At 46.9% G+C, this 25,768-nt stretch overlaps 1 long non-coding RNA gene across 1 annotated transcript; it reads right to left on the bottom strand.

The window, feature by feature from the left end:
• Positions 1 to 1,003: 1,003 nt before the first annotated feature.
• On the bottom strand, positions 1,004 to 2,388 carry LOC119093106 (uncharacterized). Its single transcript, XR_005093597.1, has 3 exons — positions 2,270 to 2,388; positions 1,722 to 1,856; positions 1,004 to 1,150 (listed from the first exon to the last, which is right to left on the bottom strand). It is a non-coding gene; the product is annotated as an uncharacterized LOC119093106 (long non-coding RNA).
• Positions 2,389 to 25,768: the final 23,380 nt, after the last annotated feature.

A 25,768-nucleotide genomic window follows, 5' to 3' on the forward strand; every position in this document is an offset into this window, starting at 1 on the left:
TCAGCAACGTTGCCAATTCTGCTCAAATGATTTCATGAGAGTAGAATTGAAATTGGGTAGAACTTGGCTTCCGCACACGAGTCGTTTCTCTCGTCTGATCATCTAGCGGCCGCCGTTTCACTTGAGAATTATCCTGGGTAAGGAGTAACTGACATAAGCAGAGATAGTGCATAATGTCGAAATGTTGCTCGCCACGAGCACCATGAATGACACCCTGTCGGCGCGTTCCTCCCGCTACCCCGCGCCAGTCACGTCCCTGCCGCACAGGCCAGACTCACCCCGCGCCGGATGTCGCGTGACGCGTACGAGCCGCCGGCAGCGCCGCCGAAGTCGGCGCGGCCGGCGTCGCGCTGCAGGAAGTCGGTCACCTCATGCTCAGCGCCGGTCAGAATCTTCACCAGGTCGGCGGCCAGCGCGCTGTCGTAGAAGCTGATGGTGTTGCCCACGCGGCCCGTGCGGCCGATCCGGTGCAGTTAGTCGTCGATGGCCTTCGGCAGGTCATAATTGACCATGCTGGCCACGCCCTCCATGTCTGGGGGAGGGGCGTCGGTTAGCCAGGGCTGCGCCGCGTCATGCGGATGCAGTGGGAACAGTATCCGGCATGTCGCAACAGTCTACCTAACATAACCAACAAAATAACAAACTACTACCAACGAATTAATCTCTGGTAAGCGTTGTGCTGATGCAAACTGGATCAGGTTCACTGTTGGATCGGGGACTTTGCTTTCCCCTGCTTACTTTCGTTCCGATCTTTTCTGACGTTGACATGGACTAACTCCAAACGCAGGTACAATAACTGCTCAGGGGAGGGCACAACAGTTCGACCTCTGTTTGATAAAAATCTCGACCACGCCTGACCACGACGCGCCACACAACACGCCTGGCATCCAACCACGCAGCGTTCGCTTTCGGCCACGAGCGCACGAGCCCCGCCGACGCGGACGACCCCGGGGCGGCGGCCACACTCACCGAGGCCGCGCGAGGCCACCGACGTGGCGATCAGCGTCGGCGTCTTGCCGTACTTGAAATCAGCCAGCGCCTCCTCGCGCTCGCGCTGCAGCCGGTCGCCGTGGATGCTGGTGGTCGGGAACCTGGAATGACACAGGTGCGACGCGATGAAGTCGGCCGCCCGCTTCGCCTCCACGAACACCTGGCGGGGATGGTCAGGCGAGGTCAGACGGCGGCACGGTCACGCGGCGGCCGCAGCCTTACGGCTGAGGGTCGCCCACGGACCCGGTCCAGGTCGCGCTCGGTGCAGCGAAAGATAACGAGCGGTGGAAACATCACGGTTCGACTAGGCTTTAGCTTAAGGCTTCAGCTTGTGAAGGTCATATGTATTATTAGAGGAGGCTGACCACAATCCGCGAAGAAATTTACTGAGCCTTAATGGCAAGCTGAATACCCATCACTGCTGCTAACCAGTTAACCAGCACTGGCGCTGGCTTGAAATCAACAGTGTTGAAGCTGTTCGGTCTCACTTGCAGGATCTTAGCTCGGCTCGTACATTACCTCACGACAGCGACACGCGCACGCGCGAGCGACCGGATTACCACTGCCCCGTGGGTTCGGGCACGAGTCAGCTGGTGATCCGTGAACTGATCTGACGGGTCACATGACCCGGCGCTGTGAGGCCTATATCACAACAGAAATTGTTACAGTCATGTTATCAATTTTTCTTAATAAAGAAAGAGACATGCACAACATTAGAAGACATTACTAACATCGGCGAATGAAACGTCCGTGATGTACTCGGCATGGCCAAGTGCGCAGCGTCATCCGTGTCGCCATCGCCACCCACATTGTCGCCTCCAGCGTGCCCCCTATCGCCATCACCACCACCAGGTTCCCTTAGGTACCTGTAGTGAAATGAGGCACTGCTTAAAAACACAAAACAGGGGAACCACAGGATGAACGTGACTGAAAGCTGCGGATTTATTTTGCACTCACGGCAATCATGCGGATGGCAAACGCATTCACAGGCTCGGAATTAATTGTTGACATCTAATTTAATTCACACGTTCAGTAAGGTAGCAAGGTGCAGCATGCTTGAAACAACTCACATCGTGCTATAAAGATCTTTAAGATACGAGAAAATTTGCATAGAAAAATGGGTGATAACCTCTTCCTTATGGGCTTAGGCACCGTTGTAAAACAATAATAGCCAAGCGCAGTACATACAAGCAGTGCTCCTGAAGCTGTGTGCACACTGCACGGTGGAAGGTTGCGTAGTCTAAACAGCACTCTGCTGCCTGAACAAACCAATGGTTACCCTTTAGCAAGATGCAGGATGTTACGCTTGACTGTTGGTAGGCCGGCCTTTCGCATCGCACGTCGCAGGATCATGTATGTGCTGCTGGATACCACCAGCTTCTTGTTTGTTGCCGATCGTCTGGAACATAACACACTGCAAAATGGAAATTGTAATAGACTGCAGATGCGGAGTTAATACCTATGACGATGACTGCAACGACTAAGGTGGGAACTTATTGGTAACTCTGCTCTGGGTTTAGACCATAGGAGTAAACAAGCTGCATTAATGTTTTATACAGCATTGTCCATACAATACTAGATGCAAATGTGCAGTTTCACTAATTAGACAGATTTCAGGCTGCTAGTCCCTTTAGTCATCTAGGTGCCTCATGTAGTCCTTTAAGTCCCTGTAGGTCTTACTAAGTTCCTCGTGTTTGGCACAATATGGTCATTATAAGACAATGTCAATATCAATCATTATTGCGAATTTAATCATCTTGATGTCAGTACTTAATGCAGTTTGTTCTATAACTTTTGTAAAACAAATTTCAATCTTCTTGTTCAAAAGTAAACTAATTTTCAAAATCCAACCCAAAAAGAAAACACTCTGACTCGGATTCTGGTATTTGAGATGATGTAGACACAGGAAGCACAGGGGTGCCTGGAACACCTTCCCTGGGCTGAAAACAATTCAGGACATCAACGATTAGTGTAAGAAAGATTGACAATGAACAAAGCTGTCACAACCTGTGCAGGTTATAGGACAGCACTGTGACATGTGTGTCGAGTATAACACAACACAATGGTTTACTTGCATCATATAAATGTTGATGTTAGACATGACTGCAGCACACTGAAATGCATGAATGAATAATGACTGAAAGCGGACATGGAAATGAATGAGACAAAAGGTGATCACAGAAATGTCATGTGTGTTCTAATGTTGAATAAGTTCAAGCCTGAATGCCAAGGCTTAAAATGAAGTGTCTGACAAAAAGAAATAAAGAAAACCTAGGCATTCACAAACGCGCAGAGAGGGCACAGCATTGGCCCTAAGCCTATTCCTTTTGACTGCCAGGCTGGAAAAGGCATGTGATGGAAAATGTGCCTGGCACACTCCATGCCCCATCTTGACAACGCTGATACCGCATGCATCAAGCCATTTCTGTTGGTGGCCTTGTTTAGCTGGGAATCTGAAAGGATCACAATAATTGGGAAATTGGATTACTCTACAATACAATGCACATCTTCTACTTCAAATGAGTAATGCAAATCGAAAACATCTGCCCACAGGGTGTGCGTTAATCTTTGTGCTAAGTGGCGATTCATCAGTACATCTGGGTCGCCAAAAATGTCTGACTCCTTTTGAAATGCTCGTCATCCCAAAAATAAGTAGTACACGCTGAGGCCATGCACCCATGAACTTTGCAAGCTGTGAGCATGGTGCATAGCTGTCACCAAATCTAGTTAATAGTAAGCAAATTTGTGTTTTAAAATAGCGGCAGCAGCATGGCAATACCCAAAAAATGTCATTGCCGGAATGACAGCTCGGAGCTCATCCCAGTGCAAATCTGATTACAGCACATAGAGTTCACTGACAAGCTGAGCACACTGATGATTCCTGTAATCTGGAACAATGGAATAATTTTTTACTGATATCCCTGATCCTGGCCTGTCTGACAAAATTAACACTGTTCATGCAAGTTTATGCAAGTTTATGCAAGTCATCTGTTTATGAAGTGGTTACATCAAATAGCTACGATGTAGCTCCATGATGGTAGTGAGATAGGTAGGAGATGGAAACAAGAACGATGATGATGATGATGATTTGAACTTAAAGGCGCGCCAACTACCTTGGTCATGTGGTGCCCACAACCTAGTGATGGAAACAAGTACAAGTATTTGAACTTACTCAAAAATGTTATCAAAAGCTACTTGTCAATGTGCCATACAATGTCCTCAACCAACATGCCATACTTGGCTCTAGTCAGTTACTCTCAAAATTAATATGTTGTATATTTTTTGTAGCAATGAGGTACATAAACAAAACTATTTCTGAAATTGATGGCAACCGTAAGCCCAGCTCCTAGCACTTGCACTCACTATTCAGCTGCCGCGTGCATCTGTTTTTTAAAGATTTGGTTTATTTTCGAGAGCATTTTTGCCGGCATGTTTGAAGGCACTTTTGCCATTTTTGCGGGGCGCGTCCGGCCGGCAGGTGCTCTTGTAAAATTATCCGGAATACTGGAAATTTAGGAATGGCGTTCGGCAGTGCCGTCACGGAAAATTGTCCGATAATTTTTCGTAGCGATGGAGAATCCCGGAGAATTTTCAGAGCATGGTCAAGACGGAGAATCTGTTTTCGCCATGCATAGCTATGACCGTTGGCTGTGGATGGCGTATGGGAGACTAATATGGGGGATAATTTCCGGACCGGTCGAGCGTAAATGGAAAATCTCTATGGATGATTATCGGAGGGAATACTATTCGTTGAATAATTTTCCTTTGGCCGAACACGCCCCTGATTGCAGGCTCGTTCCTCAAACTGACAACAATGGAAAGCGACCGCACACCATACTCGAGGCTGCATGCCATATTGAGACGTGCATACCCTGAACTTATTGCTGAGACGTCAGTGATACGCCAGACATATTCGGCGTGAAGTGTTTTTAACAGATTGGGAGCGAGGTACTTAAGCGAACACAGTCAAATCATTTTATTTCGTCCTGCGATCACCGCACACACATCACCCCATGTTCCGCACCCCCTACCGATGCAAACAGGACACTGCCTGGGAAAATGAAAAAAATGGGGGGAAAATGCCCCGTCGACAAATGCCGCACAACCCGAAATTGCTCACGCTTATGTTCGCGATACGCATTCAGCAGTACAACCTTAATAACAGCCAATCACCTTTCGCGTATTCTAACACATATGCAGCAGCATCGCCTTTGCGAATGAATCAGCCACCATACGGTTTTTGTCATAAACGAAACATAAGCAAACCGACAACCAATCATACCACGGGCATCTAATGACGTTTCTGTTGCGTCATTAATCAGAAGGCGATTTTGAAATAGGGGAAATATAAGGATTTTGACACGTTGCGGTCGTGTAACTCAGGAACCAAGTCGTTTTGGGTCTTAAAAATAATATGACCGTGAATTGCATCAAAAGGTCGTCAAGATGGCTATTCCAGTTCAAACCGCCATACAAATGTGGAACATTCCCTTTAAATATAATAACAACGATATGATATATTTTGTACCCACCGGGTTCATACTTGTCTTTGCAAATGCAGCCATAGAAACACAACATACACACATAACACAACACACACAACACACACACACCCACAACACACACACACACACACACACACACACACACACACACACACACCACACACACACCCACACACACACACACACACACACACACACACACACACACACACACACACACACACACACACCACACACACACACACACACACACACACACACACACACACACACACACACATGCTTGTAAGACCTAGCTTACTGACTCCCGGCCGGCGTGTGACCAGACACCATCCTGGCGGGCCCAAGCAAAATGTCAAGGTATGTTTACGAGGACGATGAAAATATACTATAGGGGGTTTTTGAGGGTGGCCAGTGCAATGGTGTCATCTATGTTTGTCTCCAATGATGTTTGCATTCTGCGTGTAAGCACCAGCTTGCCGTGTCCGGCGCCCCGTTGGGTGGGTAACAAAGTGGTAGACAGGTGGGCGGAACCCGAAGAGGGAACAAATTGAATGGGTGCCATTTCAGAACAGAAGCGGCTCCACGTGCCACTGGAGTTTGAAAACACCCGCATGGAGGTAAGCGATAATTGAGTAACACTCCACGCCGGCAGTGGTCAGGAGGGTGGGTGTCATCAAGGGTAGGGGACGGGGCAAGCGGTCGGCAGATAATTGTGGCATTCCGAGGCGGTTTGTCAATGGAGGGGGAATGGCGAACAAGGTGCAGCGGATCGTGCGGGCTTCCAGTCGTTGTCACTCAAATAGCGCAGGGTTATTTTCAATCATAAAGTCGTTGCATTAGCTTAGCGTTGCATTACCTCTTAATGTTACCAAGCCATCATATAAATGCAAATGCATTGTCATAGTTTAAATGTACATCAGCTGGACGGTAACAAGCTAAAAAAAAAATGTAAGCGCACAACCCTGATACCTTGCGAGCTTACATGCGGTTTCAATTTAAGTGTGTTTGAATGCAATATTCCTCGTTTTCGATGAGGAAGTGAACAGGTGCGTTTGTTACATTTGCACAAGTGACGGAAGATTAGAACCGGAACCAGCAAATCTCCTAAAGGAGGAATCTCTTACACCATAGGGAAATATGAAGGAGGTGAATATTGACTGGAGATTTTGGCAATTAGGACGGATAAATTGTGAAACGAGCTATGCGCTGTAGGCCATGCGTTCCAAATTGGGGAGGGGATTTTCTCCAGAGGGGAGCATACTAGAGTCTCTGGAGGCGTTCGGATGTATCCAGTGGTCTCTGAGCCAACAAAGACGGCCGTCCAGGCGACACCAACATGTCGGCACTGACTGAAAAGCGATGTTGCCTCATGCATAGCCATGCACCACATGCAGTAAAACGAAATGATATGGCGTAATAGCTAAACCCAGGGGCAGTTTACCGCTCACATTAGGTTTTCACGCACATGCGATTTATCTGGAGTGATTCATTCTGTGACCTTATTTGTGCCACTCGAATGCACTCGCTGTGGAACACTCCTTTTGATCTATCAGACCTAAATATGACTCGTTTCACCATGTCCCCTTTTACACAGATATTATCAGGGGCCTAATTTCGTATGAAATTTTTATATGCTCCAAAACTAGGATAACCGGTAACAAAACCCATAATTTCTCACCAGGCCTATGGAGACAGCCAACGGTATTGCTGTTTCAGTAGTTTGGCTTTGTTACGTACGATTTCCCCCTTTCACGGCTTCTAATGTGGCATATAATGCGGAGTTTGGTTTACGTTTAACGCGACAAATATCTAAGCTTTGTTCTAAGCCCGCTGACATTGCTTGGAGAGTTGTAGCCCGTCTCGCTGATTTTCTTGGGCATTGCAATACCTGAACACACAGTTGTGACAAAATGTGATGTGACAATACAAAACTTTCTGTAGGTTATCGCCGGCCGTGGATTCAACTGAGAGGAACGGCGAGGCGTTAAAGACCCGATGTCTTTACAACCTCATGGCGGAGGCCTCTTAGGCATCTTGATATTTTACATCGACCGTCCTGTAGTGCGTGCCCTAGAGCACATTTTTCAGAAGTGGACACACACGTACACACGCTAAAATTTTGAACATATATTACGGATAGACATAAGCAAGTCTCAGGTTATAGCCTGTGTACCAGCTGGTGTACCAGCTGGGCCAAATCATCATCAGCAGGGGCGTCACTTGATGTACTTGGGGGGGGGGGGGGGGGAGGAGAGGGGGAGCCGCCCCTCATCCCCATATCTAATCCCCTTCCTTCATCTTTAAGATTTAGGTAGATACAACAATATTAAAAGATAGGTCTTAGGTACCAGCACGCCCATACAACGGCATGACATACCAGAAACAAAGGGGAATTTGACTAATGAAACCACCCATGTAGGTGATATGATGTTTTGGTAACGAAATGTCTGTATAAACGTTGCATTAAGATAAGGCCAATCCGTCGACAATCCTTTAAAAAACCGCACATGACTGCGACTCAAACTTCTCAAAATTATGCCTGCTGCACCAACAATCCGATAACCATTTGAAGCCAGAGCCCTAAAGCTTGAAGCATTGTATATTTCGTATCGGTAAAAATTTCCCTTGAGCTAAAAAGCCTACTTGCGCCAAATTGCTTGGTTGCTGGTAGTTTGGGAACGTGTGCGTCAGCTTGTGGTGCTTCTGTCCCTATCCGAAAATTATACCGATTTAAACTCTAAGGTCGGCTTTATCCTGGTTGTAAAAAAGCTTGCTCTAGTTCTTTGAGATGTTGACTTTGTGTTTATTCTAGTGCAGTCCTTTGTGACCTAGATAGAAAAAACAAAACAAAAATATATGTGACCATTTGCGACGGAATTGGTGTACTTATCCAGACCATGAAGTGCCAACTGGCAAAGCTGAAGTGTATTGCTTGGCGCCGAATGCGTTGCCATGTTGACTGCGGACAGTTTATTCGGAATGGCCGTCGTGTTATTCAATTTTTACACATCTTTCGCACAAATTCTTTGCTCATGTGAGGGCAAGGTAAGATGCTGGCTTCTGACATGCCTGCCCGTTGTGGACGTATCACAGTGAGCCATATCATTGTTTTCCCTCAATGCGGTCTGCGCTCAATGTGGATATCCCGCAGCTGCCGTATTATGACATCATCATGACACTTGCATTGCATGTTTATGTTTGCAATTGCGATTTTTGTACATTCTTCCATTTAGGACAAAAGGAAGTGATTTTGTGACAAAATATCTCAGAGATAGGCTAGCCGCAATTATGTCTCGTCGGAAAAAGTTGCTTTAAACCATATGCACCAGCAATTGCAAATTTACTTCAGGGTATTACATAAGCAGGCCCCAACTTAAAGGTGATACTTTTTTCATGTATTTTCTAACATCCCTTACTGAACAACGCATTCAACTAACAGAAATCAACAGCATTTGCATGCATTTCTTCGGGCCAGAAAGTGCATGGACTGGGGGAGGAAGTTGCTATTGCTTCCCCTCTAAAAAACTGGGGGGGGAGGCAGTGCCCACCTGCCCCCCCCCCCCCTTCCTGTTACTACGCCCATGGATGCATGCGTTGGGATGTACGTGCTGTACGCTCTGCACGCTTTGATTTAGATGTGCAAATAAGAAGTGCAGGTCGACAACTGAAGAAATGATCGATCATGGCGGTTTGGAAACATTGTGCAGCAGTTTTCCGACGTAAGTAGAGCTATTTGTAGGAATGTAATGAAACGTCTTCTGAAATTGAAATTATAGGAGATTTGTTTATCAAGAATAATGAATATAACAAAAATTACGACCACCCGCGTGAAACTACAACCCTTGTGTATTCACTTTTTCAAAAGCAGTGAGTTTGACTGCGTCCAAACCCATGATGTAGAAGTCATTTAAAGGGATTGTTCCACATTTGTTGGGGGTTTTAAACTGAAATGACATATTGAAGAGCTTTCGATACAGGTCACGGCCATGATATACTGATATAATGACATACCCATTTTAACAACCAGAACCTTCTGGTTCTTGATCTTTAACGGCGCAAAGATATGGGAGAGGAGTTCAAGGTCACCTTGGCATTCATGACGTCATGATAACGTCATAGATATTCTGTCATTTGATAAGCCAGGTGGCGATCAAGGCCAACAAAAATATAATGATCGAATGATTCATATCTGGCGTTCTTGAGCATGATTTCCAGATACGACGCCCGTCAATTGGCACTGTGTTGTGCAAGGCACGATAGCACAATCAGACGATGACGTATCGAGGAGCGTGCTTACCGAACGGTGAAAATGTGTTCTATAGAGCAGTTGTTTCCACGTAAAGAGTCTACCAGTAGCTATAAGTAAAGTTGTTTCATCTCATCTGATGCTTCCTCCAAAATCTTCGAATGTGAAGCATTCTCTTTCAGCGTATGTTGGATGTACAATAGGGTGTGTCATCGATGGGGTGAATCTCTTGGAATCAGCTGAGGCAAAAATTTTCCTTGGTACACGGATTAACGACAAGCTCTTAGCTCTGTCGCACCGCACCAATATTGACATTCGTGAGGCCAGAGCAGTTTTTCTTTGATAGGCCAAGAAAGGCGTACTCGATACTAGCGCCACCTATTTTACTCACTGGGATCATCCTCCGACAAGCCTCAAAGCGGCCACTTTCCACACTACTGGTACTTGGTGGATGAGGCATCAGATATCATGAAGAGCACCAGCAAAACATTGCCAAATAGCTTTTAAGCCGACTTAGTAGTGAAGAACATAAAGTTTTGGTCAAAACCAAAGCTGCGCATTTATGAAAACGCTCCAGCAGACCGGGGTATGTTCAAGTTTGTTGTTGCTAACGCATCATTGTGCTGTTGATTTGCAATTTATGTGCTTTTTGCGTGGGGCATGTGGATTTATTAGTTTAGTTTTGCCGGCACTGAAACATTTCTTTTAAACCATTACTTGCATAAGCATGCTGAAGGTTACACGGTCGCTCACAAAACAATTTGTGATAGGCCACCCGGCTCTACTGTCCCACCACCAACTGCCGACTACGGAGAAGTCTAGAGCTACATAAGGTGGCTGAGCGAGTCGAAAAGGAATCTCACTAATACCATCTTCAAGACCGCGACGGTAGAAATAAAGGTACTGTGGACCAACGGAACCATTACTGTTCATGATCTAAAATACGTGACCAAATTGATCGAGAGGAATTGAAATCATCCCAACAAGGCTATCAGCAAGAAATCACAGAAAGAAAGAGAGTGACACAGTTACGCCGCCACCGCAAAATTCAACAAGCCTCTTGATGTCGCGAAATGCAAGTGCAAGCCCCAGTGCAGCCTTCCATGCCCAGTTGTCTGCACGGCTGTATCAGGAGCCGGTTGTCATGAAGGACCAGTGCAAGCACCGGAAGCTTACCCTAGGGTCATATGGCCGGGATATGATTGTGACTAGGGAGGCTCGCAAGGTACGGAGGATCGCCACAGACAACTCCAGGGGCGTCGTGGCTCGGCTCGCCAGTGAGGTGGTGTCTGCTGCTGAACCTGAGTCGCCCTCCCCGCCGACTGCTGAGCCCGCGCCGCCTGCTGAGCCAGCGATGGCTGCTAGTGCTGACCCCGAGCCTGCTCCAGGATCAAGTGGTCTCAGCGCTGGCGAATCAGCCGATAGCACGGATTCTTACACGGTTCCGTGCACGGTAGAAGGTGGCGACAGCGCCAATTGTTCGCTCCGGTTGAGACTACTATCGCTATAGACTATAAGTTTAGCAATCTGAATAACACCGCTCTGGCGGTTGACAGCTACCGTGGCTCGAACCGGGTGGCTGCTGCTACCATCCACGTCTTTTTTAACAATACAGCAGAGACGGAATGGCTATTTGAAATCAAATTTCGTAGATCTCAAGACGATCTGATGCCCAGGAGACAGGGCGAGAAAAGAGACGGCTCGTTAAAATTTTGAAGCAGTCCAAGAGTCAGGTTTGACCATCCTCTACTCCGACGGCCGCGGGGGAATGAGCTACATGAGTCATACGGAGCCCGACGAATGCCGTCGAAAAGCACGTGGCTGTCATCACTGAGCCAGGCGGCCGTTACTTGACTCATTTTTCGTTCGAGTTCTGCCGCGCCCTGCACCTGTTCAACGAGCTACACTCCGTGAGCCCGCAGTGCCACGGCCGCACCAATGTGATCGGCTGCGATGGTACGGCCGTCAACACCGAAAAGATAGGTGACGTATTCTGCCGGCTGTTTGAGCTGGCCACCGAGTCACCCGTACGCTGGTTCATCTGACAGCTGCACGGCAACGAGCTGAACGTCCTCCACATTCTGCTGAGCTTGGACGACACGACCACGAGATCGAAATTTTTCTGGGCCCATCGGCAAGACCTGCGTCGGAGAGAGCTTGGAGAGGGACGCTGTGGCATTCAAGCCTAGGTCGGGGCCCGTGCCAAACCTGCTGGTCGACCTGATTCAGCAGCTGAGCACCAACCAGCAGCTGCTGTACCCTCTGGTCTCCGGTGATCAAAACGGCTCTGTCCGAAATGTGGCAGCCCAGCGGCGAATCGGACCGTCGTACCATGTCAGATAAATATGAAAACGCATTATCTTCGAATTTATAGCGATGAGCGTTTAAAATCCATCAGGTATCAATTGATATTTCATGTACTTACTGTTGAGCATTTACTTATTATCATATCTTGTGCCGTAGTATGTCGCACCATTTGCTGGTTGGTTCGTACTTACTAGCGTATTTGTTGATATATATATATATATATATATATATATATATATATATATATATATATATATATATATATTCCGTGACATTTAAGGACTCTGGATATCGGCGTAATTACACACACTAAAAAGGCGCAATAAGTTTTGTATGATCTAATGCTCAGCCTGTTGCGAATTGTTCTAATATATTCGCCTTTATTTTCAGATGGTTGACACTGGCCGCTCGTCTGCCCCTACTTCACATCTCTACCGAGACCACCAGCAGCGCTCTCAAGGATCTCGTCCACTGCGTGGTCGGCCACTATGTGTCGGTATGGTCCGTCATCCGGCAAAACAGCGGCTGCGACTTCGACTTACGCAACTTATTCCCGAGCATCGCGCTGCTCCGCGACCTGCCACAGCACACAGAGACCACGGTGCAGCCAGTCCTCCAGCGTAACGGGTACTGGGTCCGTCCGGAACAGCTGCTGCTGGGCATGGTGCAAGATGAGAACCGCATGGTCCGCGAACATATGGTTCCGATCGTCTCGCCGCTCGTGAGCAGCAAACCGAGGGTCTTCTTCAGGCTAGGATCTTCGCCATCTCAGCGGTAAACTTTGAGGCCGTGATGTACACCGAACTAATTCCCTGGCACGGACCAGTCACACAGCCTCCACTGCGAGACCTCAGCGACTGCGAGCTGCGGAACAAAGTGCAGGCACCGCTGGCCGCTACCCTACCGCCCACCCCCCTCCTTCTCTACGTCTCTGGTACAGGCTGCAGAACGTGCTGTATTTATTAAGTTGTACACCAGACAATGTATTCTGGATTATATGCTTAACATAGTTTTGTTGGCATCACGTGAGTTGTCTTAGAGAAGTGAAAGTCTAAAGCAATACTAACCAGCATACTCGTACGACCAGTTCATGCCCAACACCACATAAAGTTTCCGCCAAATGGCAATCAATTATGGCGTCAAGGACGCCTGTGTGCCATCGAATAATCTGTATCTCTTCGCGTGTGTGGTGCATGTGGCGTGAAGAATAATCTTCAGATCATTCGGTGCAACCAAGAGCCCTACCCTTAGACCAAAACCCCCTAGTTTCTAAGCCACATGACCGCAAAGATGGGCAGACTATTTCGTGCAGCCTATTTCAAGGTCACCCATACATCAATGATGCCCTTAAAACGTCATCCAAATATCGCCATTCCATTGGCTTTTCGGCGATCAAGGCTATGGACAAAATAATTGTTGAATCGTTAAAATCTGGTGCTCGTGAACACGATTTCCAAATCCAATGGACGTCAGGTGGCTCTCGATCAATGGTTTGCAATGCACGATGACGCCATCAAATAATTATGCATGGAGGGGGATATTTACGGAAAAGAGAAACTGCGCTGTCGGGAGCAGCTTTTTACACCTAACAGTATATCTAAAGTTAACATATACCATATAAGTAAGCCAACATATTCCGTCATATATGATGCTTGATATCTCCGCATGTGGATTATCTCCTTTATGTGTGGAGAAACCTTTTGAACTGGCTGACATAAGCCACCATGCGGTTATCACTAACGGTGTCACCCACTAAATTCGTCCCGGATTTGGACATGCTTTCTTCAAATATGGATTCACGGTCGTAATTAAAGAACGAATTCATCCAGGGCAGTTCTCTTGTAATCTGGAATGTAGTGATGCGTGGGACCGATTGTTCAGTTCTCTATGTTCAACAAAATGCCTGTATAGAAGTATGAACGCCCAAGTAATTTAAGACCACTTTTGTTGAATCCATATTTTTGGATGTCACAAAATTGGTAAGGAACACATGTAGCTTGTAACATCTTATCCCACTGTTCATCTAGCATTCTCTTCGTCCAACATAACGTCGGGCTCTTGTACAAAAGGCACACATCTACAGCGCCGAAACCACTGCCACGTATGTTCTGCACAGAACCTTTAAAACGCCTTTTTCGTCATTAAAGGAAATTTTCCACATTTGAAGATCTTAAGGTAAGCGTCAGATGTGATGGGAAAAGCTTACTTGTAACTACTGGTAGGTTTTCAAGGCTCAAAGACGACCCTAAGTAGCAAAGTTTCAAAGTTTGTAAAAATGCGCCCTATTGCGTCATTGTTTGGTGGCGCCATGGAATGGCTTGTAACAACAGCATTACCTGGTAGCAGCTGGCAGCCAGACTTAAAAAACACCTCAAAACATAAGAAAGCTGACGCCAATCGACCACTCTTGTCGCGGGTGCTGTGTCGGGTGGCGGGTTAGTGGGTGGTTTGGATGTGGATTTTTTTTTGTCTTGGTACTGGCCGTAAGAAAAGCTTTGGTGGGCTGTTTGTCACACGCAACGTAGCGGTCGCTAGCTTTCATGGCAGACTATTAATGCCAAAACGCGATAAGCTGTGTGTTGCTGTTGCTGCTATGCAGTTGATGATGATTTTGTCATTACTGTATTGCCAATCTATCCTTGCCTGCAGTGCTGTAGTCCTGACATTGATATCGCTTGATGTGCACAATAGTTGCTTTCTTTTTTGTTGTAACGGGAAATGCGGCGTCATGCAAAAAGCAGTAAATCTGTAACGTCAAAATGAATTTATTGCCAAGGCATTGTTATTGCTATGATAATGATGGTAAGGCTCAGCTACCAAGAATGTTTTTCTTGCTTAAAATTGTTTGTGTAATTACTAGTTAACCGCGATATAACCTTTGAGGTGCAATGACGCTCTTGCTATTGATAGTTCTTTCACCTCGTTAAATCAGTTGTTACCAGTCATTCATTGATTATAAGCTGCTGTCTCATAGGCTTGACATAGAGTAGTCAACCAATATGGTACATTGTGTAATGACACTGGGTCAACAGCGTCATTGTGACACTACCTCTGTGCTGTTTTGTGGCATGACATAATAAACGACATTGTGTTTTTTTGTACTGCAACCCCTGCTGCTTTCACAAAAAATTATCATGTAAAGATGGGTAAAGCGTGCACTCTTGTATTGACTCCCCATTTGACACACAACTGACCAAAAACAGATGATACAATGTACAAATCACTTTAGGCAAAGCAGACAACCATTAAGTGACCACTTCCTCGACCTGTTTTGGGAATTCACAAAACATAGGTGACAAAGATGCAAACACATCTTCCACTTCCACAGCCACACAACATGCTGCCGCCATCAGGCTGCTTTACTAAAAACACAACAGGAAAATTTTGCATGTGGTGAAATGACACTGCAAACATGCTGACCTTGCACAAGGCTGGATACATGACAAGTGCATGTAGTTGTGGTTAGATGGGCAAAATGCAAGGTAGCAGTGAAGCTACCAGAGCACACAAGGCTCATGATAAAACTTGTATTAAGTGCTATCCAAGGCACCAAGCGCAATACCTTTCCAGCTTTTTGAGCAGCCAGCATCTCACAAATTGCAATGACTATTACATTGATGACTCACAAGCAATGCTTGCCTGCATACAGAATTTGTTAAGACATTAGAATGTGCGTTAATAATAGTTCAGGGCTATATTTTCAGAAGTCTTTAGGAAAAGACAATTTTGCAAAGCCCTATCCTGTGAGCTTATACTGAGCGTGTGCATGAATGAGCTGCGCGTACCAGCCCCTGCTGCAAAAGTGAAATGCTGGTATAATGACATACAAAGGATTAATTACATACTGTAATGCGCTCAAGATGCTCAGCATGTTGGCAAGATCAGAATGAAATACCAAATTGCATTTGTACACCCCTGCAGCATAGGCGCTAGTGTTTCGCTTAGTTTGCCGGCACTACATTGTCATGTTCAAACACAAACATAAAGGCACGGGCAGGTATTGATATCTCGCATTTTATTGGGAGTCAGTAGACTTAAAGAATACCAAAACAATTTTCTGTTTCAGAAGTACGAACCTCGCACGCACACTCCTCATCACATCAAGATTAATACAAGCCACTGGCACACAACACCAGTGATTACACCCATTTCAAGCCCCTGGTACATACTTTTTGTCAAATAAGTGTGACCTCACACTTGCATAGCTCGCGGGACTATCAAATTGCAGGTTTTTTTTACAATTTCCGCACAGATTTTTGGATATTACACCACATTTTTCCGTGAGCTTCCTTGGAAACAAAGTCCTAACGGAGGTCTACGGTAATGCGGCTCAAGAGGTTGTACGCGTAGAACACAATTTTGTGTTCAAGATTTGATTTGTTTTGCAATATGTGTGAAATATTTAGCAAAATGTGCATCTAAGATTACTGTAATGTTTCCCTAATTTTACAATGCCCTGCTAACCCATAAACCCGTGCAAGGTTCTGTACTCCGGTACACAAAGCGACACCGAGTGTGTGAATGGATAAATGCGCACATTTTTATTGATCTTAGGTGTTTGGGCCTGACTTGTTAGCCAATCCTCGATTAAAAGGAGTCACTGTTTCCATTCCTGAGTGTTGTAGCACTCATTCTTCTGACGCCATTAAGTTTGGGCCCGTTACATGCATGTATGATGGAGATATTAAAAATGAGAAACAGGACTCTGGCAATACTCTGGTGTATTTAATTCCTGAGTAAAGTTGAGTGTTGTGTAAAGACCAAATGCTTTTAGTCTAATATATCTAGGAGCTTGGATCACACCGCGTGACCAGATGATTTTCAGCTGCAGTCCCTGTCAGAGTTGATGTCAATAATCTGTCAAATAGGCAGTGTTGTAACCTCGAGTTTGAAAACTATGTGCAAGTTATCACCAATCCTTTATCTTACACTTAGCTGAAAAGACAGAATTAAGACTTTTAGACCGTTGTTGACATTCTTCACAGGCTGGCATGATGCAAGATGATGTGCCTGCAACAAGGGCATCGTTTTGGAAGACTATATCCTTGTTAACATGCGCTCGGGTGGGGGATCAAATGGACCCCCCGAAGGTTTTTCTAGAATGGTTTCCAAACGGCGCGGCGTAGCCGCGCCAAATGTTGCATAGCTGTGGACAATTAAATAGCGGATCCTTTGACGTCAAAATTTAGATGTACCTTGTAAGGTCGCTGACCTATTGCAGGTCAAAATCAGGCCATGGTTTCAGAGAAGGCAATTTGTAGGGAATCGTCCGATCTGATACAATAACGGAGTGTTTGACGAAACCATACATCTCTGGGATGCTTTCTTAAGCACTGCAAATATTGAATGAGAAAATTACGTTGACCTAAGGTCAGGTAAGCAGGTCAGACCAAGGTTACAACCAACCTGATTTATTACTCTAAGGCTTGCTGTATGGGATAGTTTGTGGTGCTCATTTCGAATTTACTGACTGCAGGAACCACATTATACATCTTTCATTGACTTCTTAGAGGTTAGAAAAAGTCATTGACCTAAAATGACCAGGGCCGACATTTTGTTCTATGAGCATACTGCCTAGCGCAATCTTTGTCGCTTATTCAAATGTAAAACACAGAGCAGTCTTGTATGATTTTGGTCACCATGACCTTCAAGACGTCAAATAAGGTCACTGACCTCAAATGGGCTGTTGACCTTCTGCTTAGAAATGGTTTCCTAGGTTCTGGGGGCATTTCGGTGACCAACCTAGAATTTGACCTTGTTTGGCCTTATGTGACATGAAGGTCATGACCCGGGAAGCTCAAACTTTGACCTAAGTAAGTTCACGTACAGTTCAAGACACCCTACAAATTTGGTGTTTCTAGCTTTCTGAGTTCCCGAGATCTCAGGGGGAGGGTAAAATTGACCCCCACCCGAGTGAAGGGTATCTAGCCGGCCACCCGGGCGCGTGTTAAGCTGGGGAGGAGCTGAGCACTGAAAAACAACACAGCCTACCCGCAAGAAATTCCAACAAATGGGTAACTCCCCCGATTTTTTCCCCAGCTTTTTCTCAAATGGGGGGTGGGGGCTGTGCCCAAGCTGGGAAACAAAGTCTCCCTCCTCAACTGAAAAGGAAGCGACACTTGGTTTGCGATAAGCTTGATGATTCCATTTTTGTTGTTAAATGTGAGAATGGTACAATGGTGGGTGTGCTTAACTGCTTCTTGAACATTATCAAGTGTCTAACCGACCCTGTATAACTTAGTTCGTCCCAATGACTCAGTTGGTTAGAGCGCCTGGCTTCTGGTCCGCCTACCCATGACCGGTTGGTTTCGAGTCGGTTTTGGCGGTCGCTATTTCACCTTGACAGGTATGGCCTACGGACAGTGGCAGCGGTCACGCGAAAGGTCAGCAGACGTTAGAGGGCAGGACGGACCGTGCTGCACATTGAACTTTCTGCCATCAAATTCTGCCGTTGACATGGAATTGCAGAATGGGATGGCGGGGATCAGGATCAATTCATGCATTCAAAAGGGTCGGATAAAATCTTTAAAAAAGAGGTGCTAATGCGGTGGCATGACTGTTGCCCGCCTTCGAAACTTTTCCAGGCAAGATCACATGAAATCAATTGTATCTCAAGAGGATGATGTACTTTAAAGTCACACGTTTACATGAAAGCACATGTTTTTGGTAACACAAAAATCAGTAGTGGTTGCAGAATACTACTGAATCCAGGTCATTGGATGGCTCCAGGGACGCTAGAAACCATAAAAGATGCTCAAATACGGCCTTAATTACAGGCAAAAGTACGCGTCATGCGTGTGAATAGCGTGTATAACTGATCAGTGCAATGTTACGTTTCTCAGCATCCACAGCCAACCAATCAGGCATTGCGCCTGGTCACCGCTAGACCCGAAAGCAATGTCAGAGCGTCGCAGACGTACACTGCCGCAATGCGTCAGCGGTTGCTAGAATCGGCTACAGAATCCCGAACTGTACATCCACACATCTACGCACCCACCGGTGATAGCTGAGCCAAGCCCATTCGCACCGCGCGAGTGCAGTACAACGCGTTCTGTCAAACGACAAGGATCATACCTACTGAAATGTGCTGCCGAATTTTTCCCAGGCTGGAGGCCGGGCAGCCCTTCCTGGTTATTTTTTTACGGTCAACGTCCATGGCTAAACGACGTGACTTGTCCAACCTCAGAACACAAGTTGAGTGAAGAGCGTTTTTGGAAAGTACATGACACCAAATCGTCCGGAGCTCAATCCGTCGCCATCACTTAGGATCACGCGGCAAGGAACGGCCAGCCAGTTATTCATTTATTATGGGTAGTCATATGGCCGTTCATGCAGCAGTCTGCTTGCTTCGGGCGTCCATGCAACAGTCCGCACTGGCGGGCGCGATGAGCCACCAGGCCGTCCTCGCCGCACATCACGATACTGCTCCGCACGAGCACTTGCCAGCTTGGTTGTGACACTGGGCCGCGGTAATGAATGTGCGGCACTCAATGAACGGAAAGAAGGCACTAGGCAGCGACGGCTCGCCAGCCGAGGCGTGCGCAGACGCCAGCGCTCTCCGAGTCGAGCTGCACCTGCAGGGTATTGTGGTGGTCTCGCTGCAGGCACTGGCACATCTCGTAGGCCTTCGGCCGCCGCACACCAAGTCCGGGGCAGCAGCGGCAGCAGCACCACCACCGAGGCGACGGGCAGCAGCCGGTCGGGCAGGTAACGACGGCGGCGGGGGCGGCAGTCAGCTGCCGTTCGTGGGGCGCACCAGCTACGCCAGCTCGGTGGGCCCGCCGCGCGGCGTTGGTGAAACAGGACGGGACAGCTGCCGCTGACTCTCGCCGCACTGGACCGACCAGAACCAGACAGGCCAGCGGTGCACCTGGTGGTCATGCTCCTGCGACCAGACGCACGCCGACCGTTGAAAGCTCACTGGGTCCCAGATTGCCCCACACCTCAGCATAGCTTTCTAAGCATGCATACTCTTTTTCAATTAAAATGTGAAATAGTTGGCTCATCGCCGGTACTGTGGGTGAACCGGCCTCTACATATGTCCAGGGCAGGGAAAAATGCACAGAGCAGGGAAGGTAAAACAGTTTCAAAATAGCTGTTTTAATGCCCCATTTCCGCGCAGTGGCCACGAGTGCACAATGGATTTTTTGTGAGGAACGGTCCAGCCATGAAGTGCATCTGAGAGAACTCTCATGACCACTCTGGGTAGCAGCACCTGAAGCCCTCCACCTGTTTGCTATCTTCCCACGATACCCCGTTTATGTGTCATAATGATCGATGTGAAATGTCATATTCCTTGGCGTCATTCATTCTTTACCCGGTGCAGTGGACCAACAAGGATTCGCATGCAGGTGACATGCGAAGGCTTTAAAAATGTAGCAAAGTCATGAAAATAGCATACATCAAGGTGTTTACATTTGTTGAAAGCTGTAGGGTGGAATGATCAGCAGCTGCAAATATCTGATCGAAACTAATGTCACATCAGTTACAGCACGTAGCTGCCACAACAAAAAAAAGTCATAATACACACAGAGTTGAGGCAAAGCAGTTTTAAAATTACCTGCTTTCTACCAGATCAGACTAGACACCTCCTACCAGAATGATCCTTCTTTTCACAGCAAAGGAATCTCGGCCGTTTGCAAATACTAGCTTATCATGATGTTAGTTACACTTGCTTTTACCGCTCACATGTAGGACTAGTCTAGTTCCTTGGAAGTGGCACTGGATGCACACAGTAGGCTCCAAAATTAATGGAAACTTGAGGATGTACATATGGACTATCACTTAAGATTGCTTGGGTATGTGTAGTTCAAAATTGCGTTTATGCTTCATGAAGGATAACCCTTCTCACTTAACATAAATAGTGGGCACCATGGTCAAACAGGCAAGTAACATCACAAAGCCGTATTAGCATACCAGATCATTCAAAAGTCTACGCTATGATGCAGAGTATGTGGCAGAGTCATGTGATATTGAGAAAAGTAAACATAGTGTGCACCATTGCGATGCATTAAGAAAATGCCGATATATGTTTAATGTAGCTTCATTAGAGCTTCAATTATTTACAATGGGCATACTTGATCATATAGTTGCCAATACTTCTCATGTTGTCCTTTTCATACTGGTCAAAACTGGTCTTGGAAGGGAACCAGATTTCAGCTAGGATGGATGTACACCCGGAGTAAAGCATTCCAGCTTAATTTTTGATTGTTTGCAAGCAAAACAAAGCGCATATATCGGTATCACAGATAGTGTATGACAATGCCACTGAAATTAGGAATAAACAAAGCCTGGCTGGCAGCTTAATTATGGAGGGGACAAGATGACATGAGACTAATGTTTTTAAAGGGAAAACGTGACTAGCACGCATCCATGGGTAACTTGGTGCAGACAAAATAACAGGTGAAAACTGGATGGCCCCACTCCATCCCACCAGTAGTTACAAAAATGACAACAGACATCTTACTCCCACACCGCCGTCACAGTGAGAGTAACCGGACCATTTGACAGAGCAAACTGGACATTGAAAGCACAGATCGGACAGCGCTTCTTGAATATTGCAGTCCATAACGCAAGTTCACTCATCTTCTGATGAATATAAATAAACATGTAAAATATTCTGATGACTATAGATAGTTTGCTGTTACAATTAAAGAATACTTTATGCCTATCTGATTAACTCGTTAGTCGTTTTTAGCGCATGCTTCAGCAACCTAACTATGACAATAATGCGAAGACTCCACACACATCCCCGTGAGTACGATAATACGTTTTTACCCCGGAAAGACGTCAATGGTGCGCCAGATTTGAGCCATTGTCAAATATTTCCAGTGATATCACCCGTTTTATTGATTTTTACAAGGTATTGTCAGCGCTCTTGAAATCCGAGGAAATAAAAAGACTTTGGCCGCACCCCTAACCGAGCTGTCTGGAACAAATAGTCAGATAAGAATAACAAAACTCCAGCAACGGAAAAAGACGGATTTGCCGTCGCGTCTTTTTTATAACATTCGGGATAGTGCCCTTTTTTGGGTGCCATACCTTTTTGCAGACAGTGGTGTTCCTTTTTTTATAACACTGACCTATGGCCTAGAAATAAGGAAAAATGACCCGTTGACGACTAGTGCCGCACAACCTGAAAGTGCTCACACTTACGTTCGCAACACGCATTCAGCAGCGAAATCTTGCTGACATCCTCCGAGCATTGTACCATACGTGCCGCATCATCGCTTTTTGTGAATGCATCAGCGGCCATGCTGTTTTGACCATAAGGTGAAAACAGCCTGTAGTATGACCGCGATCATATGACGTCTCCATGACGTCATTAAGGCCAAAGTGGCTTTGAAGTAGACTTCCAATAAACCTCTTCGCACTTTTGCGGGCGGATAAGTAAGGAACCAGAGCGTTCTGGGTCTTAAAAAGGACATGACCGTGAACTGCATCAGAAGGTCCTCAAGATGGCTGTTTCAGTTTAAAACCCCATACAAATGTGGAACATGCCCTTTAATAAATAGCTGAATGTGATCGCAATATGCCTATGAAGAACGTCCTCATACAGTTAACACGAAAATGATGCAATTGAAAGGGAAAAGATTCACCAGAGTTTTTACATTCCCTCCTCGCACAAGGACACTAGGAGGCGTGTCCAATAAATGTTTCAGTGAAACGAATGACTTGTTTCACAAAAGTGGAACATAGGCTGACTGAAATCCAGTGAGAATAAATATCGGGAGAGACTGCCAGATCATTTTTGCTCGCCACCCGCCCCACTCTGAGCCGGATCCCGCGCCCCTGGTGACATGGCAACAAAAAAACTGGCGCGCAAAACTGGCGCGCGCAGACGGCCTGTGGCCTGGGCGCTGTGCGGTGGGTCGCGCTGTGGCTGCTAGCAGTGGCTTGGTCGGATGACGGCGTGCCCAGGTGCACCTCATGGGAGGAAGCAGCTGAGACGGCTGCCTGAGACGCCTCCGAGACAGAGGTGGTCGTAGCCGGGCACTCGCGGGTGCTGTTGCGGACAGCGTGTTGCAATGGCACGGCTTACGTTTTGACGACGTTTTGTTGCTTTTCGTACGTTTTGTCACAAAACCTCAGTTGTGGGAGGGCATCTTTGGCCTGTGCTGTGATGTGATCTTGACGATGAGAGACCTTTTAACTGGAGCAGAATTTCGAAAAAGCAGATATCGCAGATAGCGCGACTACTAGGCCGGCTAGGAGACATTGATTTTGCAACAATTAAACATTCTCGTCACATAACCGTGTGAAAGCTGAGTGGGTCCGGGATTCATTGAGAAGCCCGACGGTCGTTTCTGGGCTTCAGGCTGGGGTCAGCATCAGGCCGAATAACATCGGAGATGCCAAAGAAGAACAGAGGACATTTTTTGGGACGTTCGACGGGTACGAGGAAGGGCCAGGAACCGCAGGGGAGGAGGCGAACCAAAGGAGTCAGCATGTGCCGACAGGTATAGCTGAAACGGGGAAAACACTTACAGGTAAAGTGAGAGCCTACTCACAAGCTTTTCAGACAAGGTTGTGAACAGCTTCAACGGATTATATCCATCACTGTCTTCGGTGAATCGTTAGGAGGACGTACCTCTCTGATGATCAATGTTTCTTAGTTGGCTCTGGCCTCATTCATCGCCAACCTTTTTACGTAGGAAACCTGTGGCGATGCAGAGGCTAGTTATGATGAAAAGTTCAAAAACTGGTGCTAAAGTTGGCTTGTTATTACAGAACAGCACCTTTTTCAAATGAGTACGGAAACCCATCTTCCTGTGCGTAGCCCTATAAAGCTAGGCTTGCTACGCATGTATACACATAGAGCTTACACATGTTCTACAGATCGTGTTAAGTCTTGTGATTTTGAGGCCAAGTTTTTTGGAACAACAGGTAAACCGAACCTGATTTGGCTGCTAACAACCATCAAAGTCAAGTACGGACTTCATTCCTAGCTTATCTACGGCTAGCCGGGTGGGCGATGTGATTAGCTGATGGCTGATGACTAATGCATAATTTTTTCCTTTGCTATAAAGCAGTACTCCTAGCATTCAAAATACGTTAAGAACGTGATGCGTTAGCATAATAAGTGTCACACACCCAATATCCAATGGAAATGGCACATACGATGTCGGCGGCACGTAAAATTACGTTCGACAATTGGGCGCAAAAATTCATCGGCGCGTATACGACTGCTGCTCTAAGGCGAAGGCACCAAGACCAATAGGGACGGAACCTGAGCGATCATGGATGCCACAGGAGGCCACCAAAGTGCCCCCCGTCAACAAATATAGGGTCCTCAGAGCAAGCAAAAAGGACCCGAGACTAGCGTGGTGGGCCCCTAAATGATGGGTAGTGCCCCGGCAGGCTAACATATAGGGCCCGGCCAGAGCACATCATCCTCTGAGAAAAGGGAATTATCCAAGACCATGAGTTAATACCCTTGTGCGATCAAGAGTGCACGGGCAGGCTATCAGCAAAAGCCTCGATAGGAGTGAAGAGTTCTCTGCAAATGAGATCAAAGGGAAAGAGCCCTCGATCAAAGCGGAGGGCCCCTGAGCATCGAGTGTCTCGGTGCCTCACCTTATCAGCGCCCCAGCATCAACACAAGGCCCTCGAAGCAAGTGGAAAGAACCCGAGACTAATATATGAAGGGCCCCTGAGCAACTAAGTGTACCCTGGCACATAGGGCCCCGGAAAAAAGCACATAGAGCCTTTCGAGGGAGGGGGTGGGTGGGAAGAATCCGTGAAGGAAAACCTGCATCGCCCAAGAGTTCCCAGGCATGGAAGCAGACAGCAATCCAACGACAGCGTTAGACCCTACGAGAAAATTAAAGAGATCAAGGGAAACGTGGAAAGCTCCTTAGCGACCAGATCGACCCTGCGAATGGGCATATAGGGGAAGGGCAATCAACAGCATAATGCCTATAGAGGGCAATGAGCCCCAAAATTTCGCCCAAGCGACACGTTCTCAACCAGTGAAGAAACCACTTCGTCTACCTATGAACTCTTTACTTTTACTAGCAATTGTTCGTAGTCGTTTGTGGGCCAAAAGACGTCCAATTTTGCTGTGTTTTGTTGTTAGAAGACTGCGTCAGTCAGGTCGGTTATGGCGCCCCTTCGGAGCCTTTAGATCTCCTCGGCATGGTCCGGTGCCTCCAGCTACTCTCTGCATCCGCCACCTGGCCCGAGCAGCTTAAAAGATGGGGTCCACCAAGAACACAGGGCCATCCATTCAACTAAGAAAAACTCACGACACAATGTGTAGGGCTCCGAACAATTGCGTGTGCCCGAGCAGGTTGACATATAGGGCCCCCGTCAAGAGCGTAGGACCCTCCATTCAAATGGGAAGCACCCAAGGCCCAATGTAGAGTGCCTCCGAATGATCGGGTGTGCCGAACAGATTATCAGATGGCCCCGACAGGAGTGTAAGAGCCTAAATTCAAACACTAAGACCCAATATACAGGGCTCCCGAACACTGCAGCGTGGCCGAGGAGACGAACAGATGGGTTCCCGACAAGTGCGTAGTGCCCTCCTCTCATATAGGAAGCACTCAGTTCACAATGCGGAGGGCCCCAAATAATCGAGTGTGCCCGGCTAAGTCAACAGATGGCGCCCCCGACAAGAGCGTAGGGCCTTCCGTTCGAATATGAAGTACCCACGACGTGATGAAGAGGGCACCGAATAATTGAGAACGCCAGAGCATGTTAACAGATAGGGCCC

The sequence above is a fragment of the Pollicipes pollicipes genome, unplaced genomic scaffold (assembly GCF_011947565.3).
Source record: "Pollicipes pollicipes isolate AB1234 unplaced genomic scaffold, Ppol_2.1 Scaffold_4002;HRSCAF=4701_pilon_pilon_pilon, whole genome shotgun sequence".
NCBI classification, from domain to species: domain Eukaryota; kingdom Metazoa; phylum Arthropoda; class Thecostraca; order Pollicipedomorpha; family Pollicipedidae; genus Pollicipes; species Pollicipes pollicipes.